The 16,415-nt window shown below is 43.2% G+C and overlaps 1 protein-coding gene across 3 annotated transcripts in view; it reads left to right on the plus strand.

The window, feature by feature from the left end:
* The window catches only part of LOC138566853 (leucine-rich repeat and fibronectin type III domain-containing protein 1-like protein), a 3,353,432-nt gene that overhangs the window by 1,843,134 nt on the left and 1,493,883 nt on the right, over nt 1–16,415 (plus strand). The gene's annotated exons all lie outside the window — the stretch shown is intronic.

Raw genomic sequence — 16,415 nt, forward strand, 5'->3', positions numbered from 1 at the left:
CTTTCACCTGTTGACAAAACAGGAAGTGGCATCACATAGCATTGTACACTACAAAAAATATGGTTACAATATCACAATAATGTGATGTACATTTCATACAAGAATGGATCGGCATATGTATTGTTAAGATCAGTGTGTACAGGCCCATATTACCAAATTACTGTGAATGCAAGCAGACGTCCATGACCAAATGATAATGATGTGTTATTATATGGCACTTACGCTTAAGCGCTTTATATAGAAAAAATGTACACCCAATATCACCCAAACTGTGTTGGTACTCATTTATCGACCTCAGAAGGATGAAAGGCTGAGTTGAGGCGTTTAAGGATAGACTAAATCAGTGACTCACCCCATGAAGTGTGACTGAAATAAATCTTTATTGAGCCTAGCAATTATTGTATAGAATTCAAATTATTTGGTATTCCTATTCTTTCTTATTTAGGGTCAGTGTTGAAAGTGTTGGACTTGTGGCACTCCTGTTCTTATTTTTCTTTTTTTTTTAAGGGGCCTGAACAAGAAAGCCAGTCACCCCAGAAGTAAAGAGCCACAGCCCAGGAGCTTAAATCACAAAAAAAAAAACGTTTTTTTTCAAGAGGTCGCAAGGGAGACCTCAGAGGTCACAGATGCGACCTGTGGTGACCCCTAAATGACGTCCCTGCTCCACGCTCCCTCTGGGCCTCTCCCTTCCTGGGCAGGGCTAGAATATCAGCACTGCCCAGGAGAGGAGTGGTCTCGAACAGGTTGCCTCCTTTTAACCCCCCCAATCCCTACTTTTGCAAAGGGCGCAGGCGGAGACAACATTCTGACCCCAGCCTGTGTGAGAGGCAGGATATGGGAGGGTTTTAAGATCATGATTTTGCAACCGGGTGCTGCAGTTTTAAAGCCCCCAGGCTACTCTTTGTACCGGGGTTGTGGCGTTTTCCACCACAAGCCAGGGACAAACCTGAACTGCGCATGTGTGATGGGGTTGGCTGGTACACCGTCTTTTGGTGCAGTGGATTTGGCGGTAGCTGTTTAGATGCAGTGACTTTGGTGCAGCTCCCATTCAGGCACGCCCTATTGGCTGCATCCAACAGGGCGCAGGAGCTGTCTGTGCTAGGATTGCACTGTAAACAGTGATCTCCTGGCACAGCAACATATACCCACTGGGGAGTTACTGTTTGCTTAAATATACTGTCATCCTAAGCTTTAATACATGCAGTGCGTTGGATGACAGTATATTTAAGCCAAACACTATGCAGTCAGTACATGGAACCTGTTACTGAGCATGTGGTGTTTGGCTTAAATATACTGTCTTCCAAAGCACTGCATGTATTAAACTTTGTATGGCAATATATTTAAGCAAACGCTAACATAGCAGCGCTTCTAGGTCTTTGCATCAGGATATTATTGTTTATAGTGCAATCACAGTGCAGACAGCTCCCTGCACCCAACAGGGCCTGCTTGACTGGGAACTATGGTATGTTGTATTGTGTATGTGCCCTGAGGCCTATTGGTGTGCGGCACGTTAAAGAATTAAATAAGGTATCCAGTGGTTGCATCGAATACAAAGCATTGAATGCCAAAGAATCGAAAAAATGCATTGAAAAAAAACATTGAATGCATTTTTCTCAAAGGTTTTATTTTAATCTTAATGGGTTTTAAGGGGTAACAAAACTGGGATTGGGGGGACCCCCATTAAAAAAAATGGAAAAAAATAATGCATTCAATGCTTTTTTTCATTGCTTTTTTTTAGATGCTAAGGCATTCAATGCTTTGGCATTGGATGCAATCACTATAAACCATTAAATAATAACTGAGGCCAAATGTCCAGTACTGGAATGTCCGACTTCGGAGGTGAGCACAGCCAACTATCCCCAGTACACGTTCACAGCAGAGCTGGCAAACAAACCACTCAGACTCCTCCAAATTAGAGTTCAACAAAATCTCCACCAAACAATACAAAAAAGCTATCATACGGGCTAAAGTCTCATCCTTTAACACCATCATCACCAACGCTAAGCTGGACACGAAAGAGATTGTTGCCATTTTTAGGGAACTCGAAACTCCCACACCTCCTCCACAGGCCCTGACTAAGGACCAAACGTGGTGCGCCAACATACAATCAGACATGCTTGGCAAACTTGACCTCCTCCACAACTGAATCCAGATGAACCAGAACGCACTGACTCCACATTTCCAGACGCCTACAACCACCCCGAGCCATAGCCCACATGACAACCTACTCTTCGCCTTCAAAGATATCACTGAACTAGAAGTACTCACTCTTATGAAAAACATCAAACTGTCGAATTGCAAAGGTGACAAATGCCCGCTGCAATCATTAAGGACGGTGCAGCTACCCTCACCCCGTTCCTCACCGCCTTCATAAATGCCTCCTTCGCCTCCGGGCTCATCCCCTCCAGCTTCAAGGAAGCATGGGTATGCACACTTCTAAAATTAATGCACTAGACCCCTCTTGCCCAAACAATTACAGATACATAACCACAATCCCCTTCCTGCTAAAAATCCTTCACAAAGCAGCCTACCCACAGATCCAACAATTCCATGAAGCTAACCGAAACCTAGGTCTACAACAGTCTGGCTTCCGCCCTGTGCATGGCACTGAATCATCCCTGCTTGATATAAAAAACAATTGGATGATATTAAGGACACGGGTAAACCTGCTCTGCTCCTCCTCCTTGGCCTATCAGCGGCCTTCGACCGGGTCGACCATAAAATACTTTGTCACCATCTCTCCTCCTCAGCCCACTTCTCCCCTAAAGCGACTGCTTGGATCACATCCTTCCTCTAAGGCAGAGTTATGAGAATGTTCTCCGACCTAGCATGCACCACCCCAGCCACCATACACTGCGGCATCCCACAGGCTTCCTGCATCTCCCCCACACTCTATAACGTCTTTAGTAGACCACTCTTTGACATTCTGGACTCCCTCAGCATAGCCTACACCAACTATCTCGATGACACTCAAGTCCCCCCCCTTTCTGGGAACTATGAAACTGACACCAAATCCCTAAACTACACCTATTCAAAACTACACCTATTCCATCATTCAGGCCTGGATGGCAGCCAACTGGCTCCGTCTCAATGTGGACAAAACGGACCTCCTACTGGTAGGACCCAAGGAAACCCTAAAAAAACTCAACCACCAATACAGAACCTTCACCATAGACAATATTGAAATCCCAGTCTCACAATCTGTGAAAACCCTAGGTGTTTACCTTGACACCACCCTCTCCACGTCCAGGCAAGTCAGCACAGGAAGAGAGGCAGGAGAAAATGGGAGAGAGGTAAAATGATCAACTTCCTAACAAATCCTCGGAACTTGACACCCGATATCTGCACTTACCCTTTGCACTTGCCACCAGCTGGCTGTACTTCTCTTAGTGATTTTATTTATTCTATTTCACCATGTACTGCACTGTCCCCACACCCCAACCCCTCACATTTCCCCTTCACCTGCACTTGTGTTATCTGAATGATACCTGGCCTAGTAGGATCGTTATCTCTGTCCTCCCTCTGTTCCCCTCCCTTGCTGTGTTGCGCCTTGAAACACTTGTGTATAGGCGTGTCATAAATGCCATTTCATATCATATCATATGTTGCCCTCAGCAAAATATCTAGAGGAACTCTGTAGGCTCCACTGGTTTGAAGCTAAGTTAAGCACCTGTCTTCAACTGATGCAGTCAGCCTGTGTCCCTCAGCTGATTTTAATGGGGACCGAGACATGTTATCTGTGGCCTTTCTCTTGCAGCACCTTCTTCACCCATAGATCCTAATAATTCACACATTATTAGTTATCTTTATGACCATCTATTCTCTACGGTCTGCCAACTTCAGGGGTCAAGTCCTAAAAATTAAAGTGTGGGGACTCATCAACAAATGGAAGGGAATGCGGCATCGCCAGAAATTAGCATATTAATGTGAAATATGCACATTTCATTAAATTGGCTTTGCATAACCACCCAAATTTCACAGGACGAATGGCATTTGCCTTTCATAAAAGCAACATACAAACAAAACCAAGAGAGGATATTTTCTTCTAATAGTGTTTTTGAAAATGTTAACAGATGTGCATGTTTTAAACTCCAAGAACCAATACAAATGTTTTCCCTGGGACTTTCAGTACCGAACTGAGATATGTTGCCATTAGTTGTCTGTTAATTTTCATCAGGTTATATAGTGCAGTGGTGAAGTATCCGGCCTACAAACCTGATGACTGTGGTTTGATCCTCGTGGTCGGCTTTAATGCATAAATTCAAAGAGGACTTTCAATGTTTCTCATTTTAGCTTGGGGGGACTGAGTCCACCCTCTGAAAAAGTGGGGGGACTCTGTCCCCCCGCGTGTACCCTCGACTTGAGCCCTGGCCAACTTTTGTATATCACAACAATGGAACCAAAATAGGGCAACATCAGTCTGTGATTGTTGGCATTTTTGAGAGATGGCTGCTGATGGGACTTAAACAGAGAGTGGAAGAGACAGTGGAAACACGATTGGAGTGCAAGAAGGTTTATGTGGGCAGAGAGGCAAATTAAAAGTGATACAAATAGAAAGAAACAAGGAGCAAGACACTCATAGAAATGAAGACAAATTAATAAATAAGAAAATGGATGAGGAGACAGAGTGAAATTGATAGAAAAACTTTGGGGAGACATGGAAAGCCGTGGTACAAGAGCACTTTTTGGACCTTACCAGCGCTGAGCACCGGCCCGCGTAGAGCCTAGGGTGGTGAATTCTTGCACTTCTTTTTTTCCATTTTAAGCACTGTTAAATATCACTGGGAAAACTCGAAATTTGCTGCACATTCTTTGCTGTATGTCACCTACATGTCTTAATGAGGGCAGTTTTTGGAAACTGCCTACAGATTTTGAAAGCTGTAATATAAACTGGTGTAGTAGAGTGAGCGCTCTTCTGTCCTTTTGATGGCCTTGCTGCGATGTATAAGTGGCCCATATGGCTATATATTGTCTCATTCGGCCTGTGCCTTCAGTCAGACCGCACGTGGAACCATCAGAAAGGAAGGAGGAATACACGGAACCTTGTAGGTAATGCAGAGGGTCTGCAAACTTTGTCCCTCCAGATGTTTGGACTACACCACCCATCAGCCTTACCCAGCATTTCCAATGGTGAGGGATCCTGTGACTTGAAGTCCAAAACACCTTAAGAGTTACAGGTTGCAGATCCCTGCATTAGTGGGTCAAAAGCAGCCATCAAAAGCCGGGCCAGTCGTCCCTGCCGACACTGATTGAGGGACTAACTGGTTGAACTGCCAAATCAGCTGAGGTGCAGGGACAGCCGAGCAGTGTGCTAAGCAGGATGCATCTGAAAAACATAACTGAAGATTTTTACATGGGCACTTTCAGGGTGCTTCCTCTGACACTCACACTTGAAGTCTTCTAGGTGTCTCAATCCCACGCCTGCCATGTCAGTTACTGCTTTCCATTTCTGCAGCCAGCTGCCAGGATTGTTATGCAGCCCATGGTTTTTTGTTTGCAACGTTGAATAGCACACATCCTTTGACAACTCCCATGCAGTGCTGATTCTGTGAGCAATCCCAAACCACAGAAAATGCATTTTGATTAAACTACTCATATCAAATTCAAAAGTGGGAACAAAAACATCAGGCGGCTGAGAAGATAATTGATTCAGTTACATGTTCCTTCCAGACATGAGGCCAGCCTGAGGTTCGGAAATTCGAATTCTGACAGCGCTTCAGCCTTCAAAGGTCGGTAGACTATCATTAAAGTATGCAATGGTAGCAACTCTAATTACAGAACTTATTAGAGTGAAGAATCCAGCATGAAGTACTTTATAAAAGTGTGATAGTGTTAGATGTATGAAACATATGTGAGACCTACCTTCCGATAGATGTGTGATGAACATTGTAACTAGAAACAACTTTCTCTTGCAATAAAATACTTTTTGAATATTACAAGTCTGGATGGTCCGAAATTCAGCTTCAAGTAAGTATTCGGCCGAATTCTGGCTGAAAATGAGATATTCTGCTTCGGCCGAATACTTAATTAAAATGAAATAGATACAAAATCACTTGTAGTTTACATGTGACTTTGTATCTATGGGCATCCTTACACGGAAGGCGGTAAGGTTTAACGGTCACCGGTAATGCTACCGGTGACCGTTAACCCTTACCGCCTTACTACGAGGTCCCTTTGCGGGACCCGACCTTAACAGCTGGTGTAGACCAGCCGTTAAAGTTGGGACCCGCAAAGGGACCATGGTCCTAATTACAGTACCGCAAATTGCGGTACCGTAATTAGCGCCTTCCCCATTCCCATTATGCCCTATGGGGCAAAAATGGGAATGGGGAAGGGCCATGGCGGCATGGGGAATTACCGCCCCGCCAACCTCGGAATGGGGTGGTAATTCCCCATTCCGCCATGGCGGAATCGGTAATTTACCGGCATGAACCATGGTACTAATAGCACCATGGTTTAGCACCTACCGTGTAATGAGGCTCCATTTCTTTTTAATCCGCTTGTCTCCCCATTTGAATTCACCTCTCAACAAGCTCATTGTTGACCAGCATGAATTTCAGAAGGACTTAGGTGAAGGGCCATTTTAGCAACACCATCCATTAAAATGAAACGTGATTCATGTCTTCAAGGACAATATGGTCCCCCTGCAGGCAGACATTCTGGCGCACTGCTTTCACCGTTTGCCGTTTCGGCACAGCACCTTCAGGTGCACCCTTTCGGATGCAGCAAGCAGTTCACAGGGACCTGCACACCTGGATAGTGCTTTTTCTTTAAATATATAAGCATCGAAAAATGAAGCATTTCGGATGAGATTATATTTAAGCAAACACTGGCAGCTCAGTACATGGGCCTGTATTTTAGCTGCATGTTCCATGCAAAATTAGATTGCTGTTTCCAGCAAACATGCGGAAAACAGAAACCTATTTGGGCATGGAGCAAGCCGGTAAAGTCCAGCTCCTTGTACTGAGCTCCTAGTGTTTGGTTAACTCTGTCCACCGAAGCACTGCATTTTACATGCTTCAGGTGCCAATACATTTAAACAAAAAGTATCCAGGTGCGGTGGTCCCTGCACCCTGCTGGGTACAGCCAATTGCCTTACTTGTAGAATTACCATGAAATGTTGTCCAAAAAAGGTGAATATGCTTGCTTTGTTTTTTCTATCAAATTGCATGTCTCTTACCTTTTACTTCCCTTGTACAAGTAGTTCATGCATTGTAGTGCCCTGGAAAATACTTTATGCATCCAAATAGGCGAAATGAGATACATTTATATTACAAAGAACATAGACAGGCATGTCCCTACCATAACGTTTGTTATCGATCGTTATGTTTGCGATTAGTAGTCAGCGGGAATTTAATACATTGTGTTCGATACATTATTGCACACATCACTAATTTCTACACACACTAGAAATTGATTTACCCGACTTTAATGGGGTCGAATTCCACCGGGTTTAGGTGTAAGCGAGCAGCAGAGATGCTTCGGAGTGGATTACTTCCACGAACAACCAATTCAATGCAAAATAGAAGGCTGTGGAAAGGGGGAATTGTAGAGTAGAATGGACGGACACAAACCATTGTGAGAAACTAGAAGAAATGCAGAGGTAAAAGAAATGAGTGAAACACATTTAAAGAAAGCAGACGAATTGTAAAGGGGCATAATAGAAAACTAGAGATGGTTTAGTGCATTTTATATGTATAGGCATGGACGCAGTAAATACATGGCTGCTAAATAATGAGTTTAAAATATATCTTAATAAATAGTCATAGAAATAGTAAAAATACTTCCACTCAGCACAGTGAACAGAAGACGTTTTACTATGTCTATTTCTAGTGTCATTTATCTACAGCCACTCATTTTCAGATCTTTTTTATTTTAAGCATTTACTGGCCATTTAGGACCCAAACATGAACTGTGTTAATGCATATAAATGTAAAATGCAATTAGTAACCCCAAACACTAAGGGCCCGATTCATGGAAGTGTTTGTATGGTTCAAAGTGACTTTGCACTGCTGAAAAGTGACTTTGCATTACAGACACAAACCCTGATTCATGGAACTGTGCAAAGTGTATTTTTGCAGTGCAAAGTTCGTGCAAAGTATGCACTGACTTTGCACAGACTTTGCACTGCACAAATACACTGTGCACAGTTCTATGAACCAACATCAACCTACATCAGTCAGGCATTTCCCTCTCCTTATCCCCATATCAGGTAGAGCACCTCTAGGCTGCCCACTTTGCCATCTGTTCAGCCCCCCACTCTTCTCCAGGATAGACATGGCATGACACCCCATGCTTTGTTCTCATTCATAGATGGTGCTGCTTTATGTGCGTGCAACACTGTGACTGCCCGGACATCTTGTGATCACCTGGCAGAAATCTAGAAAAGGGCGAGACCCTGCTCACTGAAACAGAAATCGAGAGAGAACAGAAACCCACTGAAATTGTAAGCAGAGTTGATTATGTTTGCCAGTCATCCTAAACATTTAAAGTCGAGAAATCTCCCAGTAAGCTATGTTAGATACAAGGCCCTGGACACACGCATGGACTCTGCAATATCTGCTCCTGCATCTCTGCTATCCACACTGTGACGAATCAGCTTGCCGGGCACCAGTGGTCAAGGGGTGAATAATGGTTTCTAAACCATCAATCAGCCCCATACCTATAATACACCAGACGGTCTATGAACAGATTGGAATAACAAGCAAATGATTAACCTCCTTGTCCATTTTGGTAACGTGGATGGAACAGTAGGCTTATCTCTGCAAGTTTGGGGATCATAGGTCAGTTGCAACACAGCGAAATACAATTATTACCCAATGATAAAAGAAGTGCCCAGTAAAGGATATATCAAAAATATCTTCTTTATGTACATCACAACAGACAGTTTTAGCAACACTACAAAATACAACCCACTCTGTAAAAGAATGCACAGGACAGACAGCTTCAAAGAAGGAAAAGGTATGCACTCTGGATACTGACAGGAGGGTAGTTAGTATGGTTAATAACCACAACAGGTTATGGTTGCTTGGCTTCAGCACAAAGGGCAAACAAAAGAGTGATGGATTAAAGGTGTTGAATAAATCTGAACCACTGGCAATGCTCTGGGCAACCTTCACACCACCATTTTTTTGCACCATTGCAAAAGGGGTCCAGCAATATGCAAATCAGTCAGGTACTGCCACCACTGGTAGCAGCCCAGCCTGAACTGCTAGGCCAGGTCACCCCTGCATGGAAACACAAACAACCCCAGACATATTTCGGCCTTGTTGTGCCTCCTCATGGAGGTACAGATTGGTTCCCTATGGCGCAGCGAGCAAGTGACCCACGTCTGGACATAACCTCTCTCATATAGGAAGACAAACTAGAAACAAAAAAGTGATAAGTGGAAGGTTTCAAATTAATCTAAACCACTGGCATTGTCCTGGGCAAACGTCCACACCACCATTTCTTTTTAGCCCATCTGTGCCACTGCAAAAGGGGTCCAGCCATATGCAAATCAGTTAGGTACTGCCACCAATGGGAGCAGCCCTGGCCAAACTGCTAGGCTAGTTCCTCTCTGCATGGAAAAACAAGCAACCCCAGAAATGTTTTGGTCTTGTTGTGCCTCCTCATGGAGGTGCAGATTGGTTCCCTATGGCGCAGCGAGCAAGTGACCCACATCTGGGCATAACCTCTCTCACATGCAAACTGCAAACAAAAATGTGATGGGTGGAAGGTTTTGAATAAGTCTGAACCACTGGCAATGCTCTGGGCAAAATGGGCCTTACAATGTCTCTAGGGGCTTTCTGAGAAGGACCAGTGGGACAGAACCACAATGTACCTTTGACTGTAGATGTTCTTGGTGCTCAACAGGGTCGAGTTTGCTGCAGGGCGCTTTGCAGCTTCTGTGACAGAGTTAAAAATGGAAGTCAGCTGTGGGTATCAGGAAGCAAGACGGTTTGGCAAGCGAAGTTGGATGAACGACTGCAGGATGGCCTACACAGGGGCTCAGGGTCTGCAATTGTTGTGTCAGTGCTGATCAATGGTTCTGAAGCACTGGTTGAGACGTCTCGTATGGATTAGCCCCACACATTTTCCTGAGGTTGGTCTACCACCATTTCATTTAATTAAACATTTCAAAAAGCCCAGACGAGCACACGCCCACCATGCGGATGGTCGCAATCCTCTCACACACCATGTCCTGAACGTTGTTGTTGTCCTGCAGAATGGCACCTACCAGAATGGAGCAGCCACCACATCCTGGGGATGGACCACTGCTTTTGGATCTGCCAGAAGACCTCAGCTCAATGTCAAACCATTTGTTTGTGAGGAAACCCCTGATATCTTTTCAGCTGAGATTTGAGCTAAACAGGTTGCAAGTTGCCTGGTTTACAGAGCCTTACTATGCATAAGCAGAAGAGTGAGTGTGTGGCTGGCTTATGCAGGGGCTTGCAGCAGGCATTGCATGTGACGTCGGAAGAAAATGTCCTGATTGCAGATAGCCTCTCACAACAAATTAATGTATGGCATGTTTTCATTACAGCCATGCAGTAATGAATGAGTGCTTGACACATGACACCAATAATAAGTCTATCGCTCGGTCGCTGCAACGCACAGGTAATTATGACAAACTATACCCGTTGATGTATGACTTCTTAATGCAGTTGTGTACAAATTCACGTTCAAGGCACATCAGCAGGAATTAAATCAATGGAAGTTTTCTATCTGAGGCACAGAGCACGCCACGAGCGAGCATAAAATGGCGGTCTTCCTGCTCGCATGCAGATAAGCAGCAGCCCCCTGATAGGAGTACGATGAAAAATGGCGCCGCTATGATCACGGCTTATCGTGCTCTGTGCCCGAGCGCTCTGCTGAATGCTGAGCACAGTGCCGCGTTTCCCAATCTCCTTAGCACAAGGCCAGATGTCAAGACTGCAGCAGAAAAATACACCCTTCCCGCCCTCTGTCTGGTGTACTATATTTCAGCCACAGACCCTCTCGGGTTCCCCAAGCTGAATCCTAACATGTTATGGACGCTGCCGAGAGAGGAAGCTCTGGGGCGCCGCCGCTAAGCTTGAGCCGAACAAGGGACCAGTGAAGGGTGTGACCTGAGTGACTGAGGTACCAAATGACCGTCTGGCGCGGCCAGGTGCAAGGGCTGCTGAGCACGACGATCGTGGCACGGCACACGCTGTTCTCACAACACGGGCGAGCGCGTGGCCATGAGCCCAGGGAGGCGAACATGATAGTCTGAGGCACAAAAGCACAGGCGTGGGAAACCTGACTACAATGATGATTTTTATTTGTTTTATTTCCTTCATGCATCCTGTATTACTGAAGGTTTGTGACGCGCACTGTAGGCCAACACTTGCAAAGCCGTCATTTTCTTTTTAATGTTTTTATTTTTTATTAGGCATGTTATAAAAAAAGCTTGCCACACCTTAACATGCAACAATACAAATATATAAGCAAATATCAAAGACAATACAATTACATACATTAAAAAAATAAGTCAATGCATATAACACTAACAATTTAATCTAAAACATCAGTTTATATGTCATATTTACTTATCCATTTCATCCAGAAATATTCTCCACATGTCTTAAGGGCAACAGTCAAGGCCGGGATATGTCCCCGTACACATGGGCCCCAAAATTGACAAGAGCTCAGTGTTCCCTTTTGTAAAGAAATTTATTAAGAAACCTTATACGAGCTGCTTCTAGTCCGGGGCGGATGGTTAATATATGTTGAGGTGTCTCAATCGTTCCTCCATCATGTCATGAGCAACACATTCCCTCATGTTTTGGAATATGCATTCTAGCTCCCAACACATCTTGACACGGTAATTGGTTGAGTCTAATCATTTACAAAAATCGTATTTGGGGAGTAAGGTGTTTCAGCAGATATCCTTGAGTGTTCCCCAAAATATAAGTGTATTGCACCATTTGTTGAAAGGAGGGATATGTTACAGCCATAGTTAGGTTTTTTAGAAAGACCCAATTTGTGACTGCCCTTTTAAGGCAAGAAATTAACACACAACCATTTCCCTCCAAGTCATGTGTCCAATCAGTACATATTAAACTCAACCAGTTAGGTCTGTTCAACCCTCGCCCAGATAGTTTGTCTTTCAAAAGATCAAGTAAGTGGAAGAATGTGTAATAGTACTGTGTACCCACATGGAGCGTTGCCTAGCTCCTACCAGAGCTAGAGACATGAGACGCAAATCTAAGCGAATCACACTCGATGGGCCACCATTGTGCAGATATACATATGTCTCAAAATAGTGCCTTCCGATCGATCTAATCATGCAATATTCAAGTCATCCCAGGTTTCCAGTCCATACAAGATTAAAGGGGCAGTGCTCTATGTATACACCACCAGTAATCCACCGGTACTGAATCCACTTCTTAGTTTCAAAAAGTGCAACATTGCCCCTAACTTACTATGAACTTTCATCTCTATAGTTGTCATCCAACCCAACTCTGTATGTTTCACTGAGATATTACAGCCCATGTATCTGTACACATCTGCCCCTTCCGCCATGAATGTATCTTTCCTAACATGAACTATGGAGACACGTCTACTGTTTTTGAATACCACAAATAAGTCTTTTTTAGATGTATTCTTAATACATTTGCGACGGCATAGTCTAGTACCATACGCATAGATCTAGCTATGCTATTTTAGTATCATGCATATGACAGAATAGGTATCTGCAATGGTTCCCAATTTGGAGCAAACATGCTAGCAGCACTAATAAAACCAGGTAGATCTGCAATTACACACCCCTACTTCAAACCTCTATTGGTGAGGATTAAATCAGAAAACAAGCCAGTATCATCCATACGCACACGTATTTTAGTGTTCAAATGTATCTGATAAACCATGTATCATGCATACGCACACGTATTTTAGTGTTCGAATGTACCTGGTAAACTATGTATCATGCATACGCACACGTATTTTAGTGTTCGAATGTACCTGGTTAAGCATGTTCAGCAGCCCACCATTGATTGCCCACTTAGAAAATTTGCTCCACAGCTTTATCCTATTGACTCAATCAAAAACATGACTAAAATCAGTAGACAGTACAGAGAGCTTCAGGCTTTTCTTTGTCTTTGCTCCAGCTAAGAACATGCGTAAATCAATACATTGTGTATTGTAGAGCCCGAAATCCCACTTGTGTCAGCTGGAGAATAGAATGAGCATTAACCCATCTCTGCAGCTTTTTTCTTAAAAGTAGGGCAAAAATACAAATGGACACATCAAGAATCGAGAGTAAGAAGTTATGAGGCACAACATCTCGTTCGCCTTTTTTACAAATGGGAATTGGCAATGCATGTTTCCACGAATGTGGAATATTATTATACACCTAGAATGCATCACCAAATTGTGTGCTGAGGTCTGAGGATCTTCTTTTACTAATAAAGTAGTTAACCCATCTAGGCCGGGAACACCAGAGTTTTTTTAGACCACTTATTAAAGCTTCTATGCCATGAAGTTCTAGGTCATCAATATCAGATCTATCAATGGCTGGTTGCCACAAAGCAGGCTTTATAGAATGGTAAAGGCCCTCAATATGCTCCACCCATTTGGAAGAAGAAACATTATTAATCAATGCAACATTTGCTCTCCATGTATTCTCATTAATAAGTGACCCACTTGTCTTGGAGTCTCTCATTGCTAACACCCGAAGCATATTTTGCCATTCTTTCATTCTTCCAGAGCCCTCAGTGGCGTCTGTGCATGCACAGAAGAATTCTGGGATATTGGTCCGAAAACCAGTCACTTAATGCCGGCTCTCTATCAATGTCTTCGTTATTTTGCTGGCGGCTTTTGGCTTGCCCTTTCTTTCTCAACCTGCCATATTTTCGAAATGTCGGACTCTGGGGTGCCGTGATTGCACTCAGGGCCCTGTGATGCCATTGTACTGAATTGCCTGCTCCACTTTGCCACGCGCCTGACACTCCTCTCATTTTTAGGGGGCACCCCCTACCTTGCCTGTTTTCCACAACCCAGTCTCCCCACCATCCCATGATCCCTCCAGTACTAATTTCCTGTGTACTTTCCCCACCAAATACCTCGTTTTACACATACCTCGTTAAGGATTTCAATCAGGTGATACACTCTGCTCTGGGCCTAGTGTACAGAGCAATGGAAAAACCTATTTGATATATAGATTCAATTATTTGAAAGATGTACCACTCGTATCACACCCCTTAATTAAAAATACCCCAGTTCACGCTGGACCAGGAATCAGGCTGGTTTGTAAAAGGTATTATTTATTTATTTATTTATTTATTTATTTAAGAACAAAATCACAATATATATTTTAACAGATACAACAATCACCAATGGGGTGACAGAACACTGAATAATATCTTTAATACACTGGGAATCACTTTATAAACACAAGCAGAATGCAGCAGAGAACACAAAACTTTGAATGCGTCTGAAACAGATAGCATTGTGGTTAACAATTCCTCCTGCAACACACCTCCACCCACCAATAGGCACATTTAAATAGATGTGAGGAGATAGCAGGTATTCAGAAATAGTACAGATCAAACAGTGTCTCACTTCTCCCTTCCCCCTTTACACAGAAAGAGAAAAACGAAGTGGGCTTTTCAACTGTCAGGATGACTTTTAAAGTGGCTGAGCAAGAACTCTAAATGTGTGGAAAAATGCTTAAATTATTATACATTCCTATGGGAGCTGCTTTGAACAAATGCAAACCATCACAAGCAATGGTTTAATCAGAAGAAAGTAGTTTGGATCTCAAAGGCAAAGTGGGAAATTATAGAAAGAGAGTTCACACGTTTAAGGTTTTGGCAAAAATGCAAATTCATGGCAAACCTTTCCTTGCACGTTAGTCGCAATAAGGGGAGAATTGCACTGCGGTTCTATGGATAGCTATGGATGTTAGGTACAAGTAGGAGTTGAAATTTCATTTCTAATATAAAAACTGAGGGAGTTATAGATGTTTTAGTAAAGGTTGTTTTTGTAAAATAGGCGCGAGAATTTGGACAGAGGCTTCAGTTTTAAAATCAGAAAAATATTGACTATGGACTAGAGCATCCAAGCTAAGCCACCAGGACAGCACAATGTAAGAGTCAGGAGTGATTCGCGACACAATCCTGGTTCCTCGATGTCCACCTCGGAGTGCTAGGCTGCTCACTCGAATGAAATTAATAGATCAAAGTTGACAAAATGACAAGGAAAAGGATGCTTTTACAAATAGACAGAATAAGATTTCACTACGGATTTAGACAATTTTACTGATTATGGAAGTAAGGATAGTTCAGAGGTTAGGAGGGGACAAGATAATGCACGGTAATCAACCGTTTTTAGCTTCCTGTTAATACTCACAAAACAAATGGATTTAAGATTTTGAACTGTCAGGATTCTGGACCATTGAATCGGATCTATCAGGGACTGACAGCTGGGCAAATCAGACTAGACAGGGTCAGCAAGGCTCTCTGGTCACAGCACGGCACAGGACTGCATGGGTTCTGCCCTTCTTGGTTCTTAGGATGTTTCAATTCAGCAGGCAAGCATTAACAGCACACCCGGCTGTATTATGATGCTACCCCTAGGCTTTGGGATTCTTTTCTAGAATTTGAGGCCTAGCTGAGAATGGTTCAAGTATGCATAGGCCTTTGCCTTGCCAAGATTTTGGAGTCTGGAACAGGAAGATGTAGATTTCAGCAGCAGAGTGCTCCGCCAGCAATCAGGAGATAGAAAAGTTGCAGAAGTCCCTATGTGTTGTCAGGTGTCCCTACATATTATCCCAGATGCCATCACGAAAGGGGAGTATTGGGCCGGCTTAGCTAAGCTTGCCCCTGTGAAAGGTGATCAGGTCAGAATGTACTCTCTACCTTGATAGGAGGAGAAAAACATAGTGTCATCGTTATGGTATAATTTTATGATGCTGAGAAACCACCCCTAGCCACTGGAACACAAAGTCTAATTTTGGCAAAATACATATTTACACATGTGCAAACTCTATACAAATCACATACACAGATTGCATATTTTATGGAGTATCTGCTCCTCAAAATCCCACAGCCGTGTGACTTTGTTTCGCCTTTCTACAGTATTTTGTCAATTTTGTAATGAGAACAGGTTCCAATATTTCTGTACATTTCCACAAATATGCATGTTTACCATGGGAATGTGTGTATAAGGTTTCACAATTCTAGCTGAAATACAGTCCCCATAAACCCACATTTATTGCCAGTCCTGTACAGAATAAGCCATACAGTTGTACAAAATTTTCAAAGGTAGTGCTAAAAATTAGGTTAATTAATCTGCCATTTTCAGATTTTGCACCCCTTCTGATAATAAGTTATACACCTTCTAAAAATGTCCAATACATATCCTGTTAACACCAAATGGTCAGTATTTGTCACTCCTTGAAGCATGTGGTA

The sequence above is a fragment of the Ambystoma mexicanum genome, chromosome 2p (genome assembly GCF_040938575.1).
Source record: "Ambystoma mexicanum isolate Mex_15411 chromosome 2p, UKY_AmexF1_1, whole genome shotgun sequence".
Lineage (NCBI taxonomy): Eukaryota > Metazoa > Chordata > Amphibia > Caudata > Ambystomatidae > Ambystoma > Ambystoma mexicanum.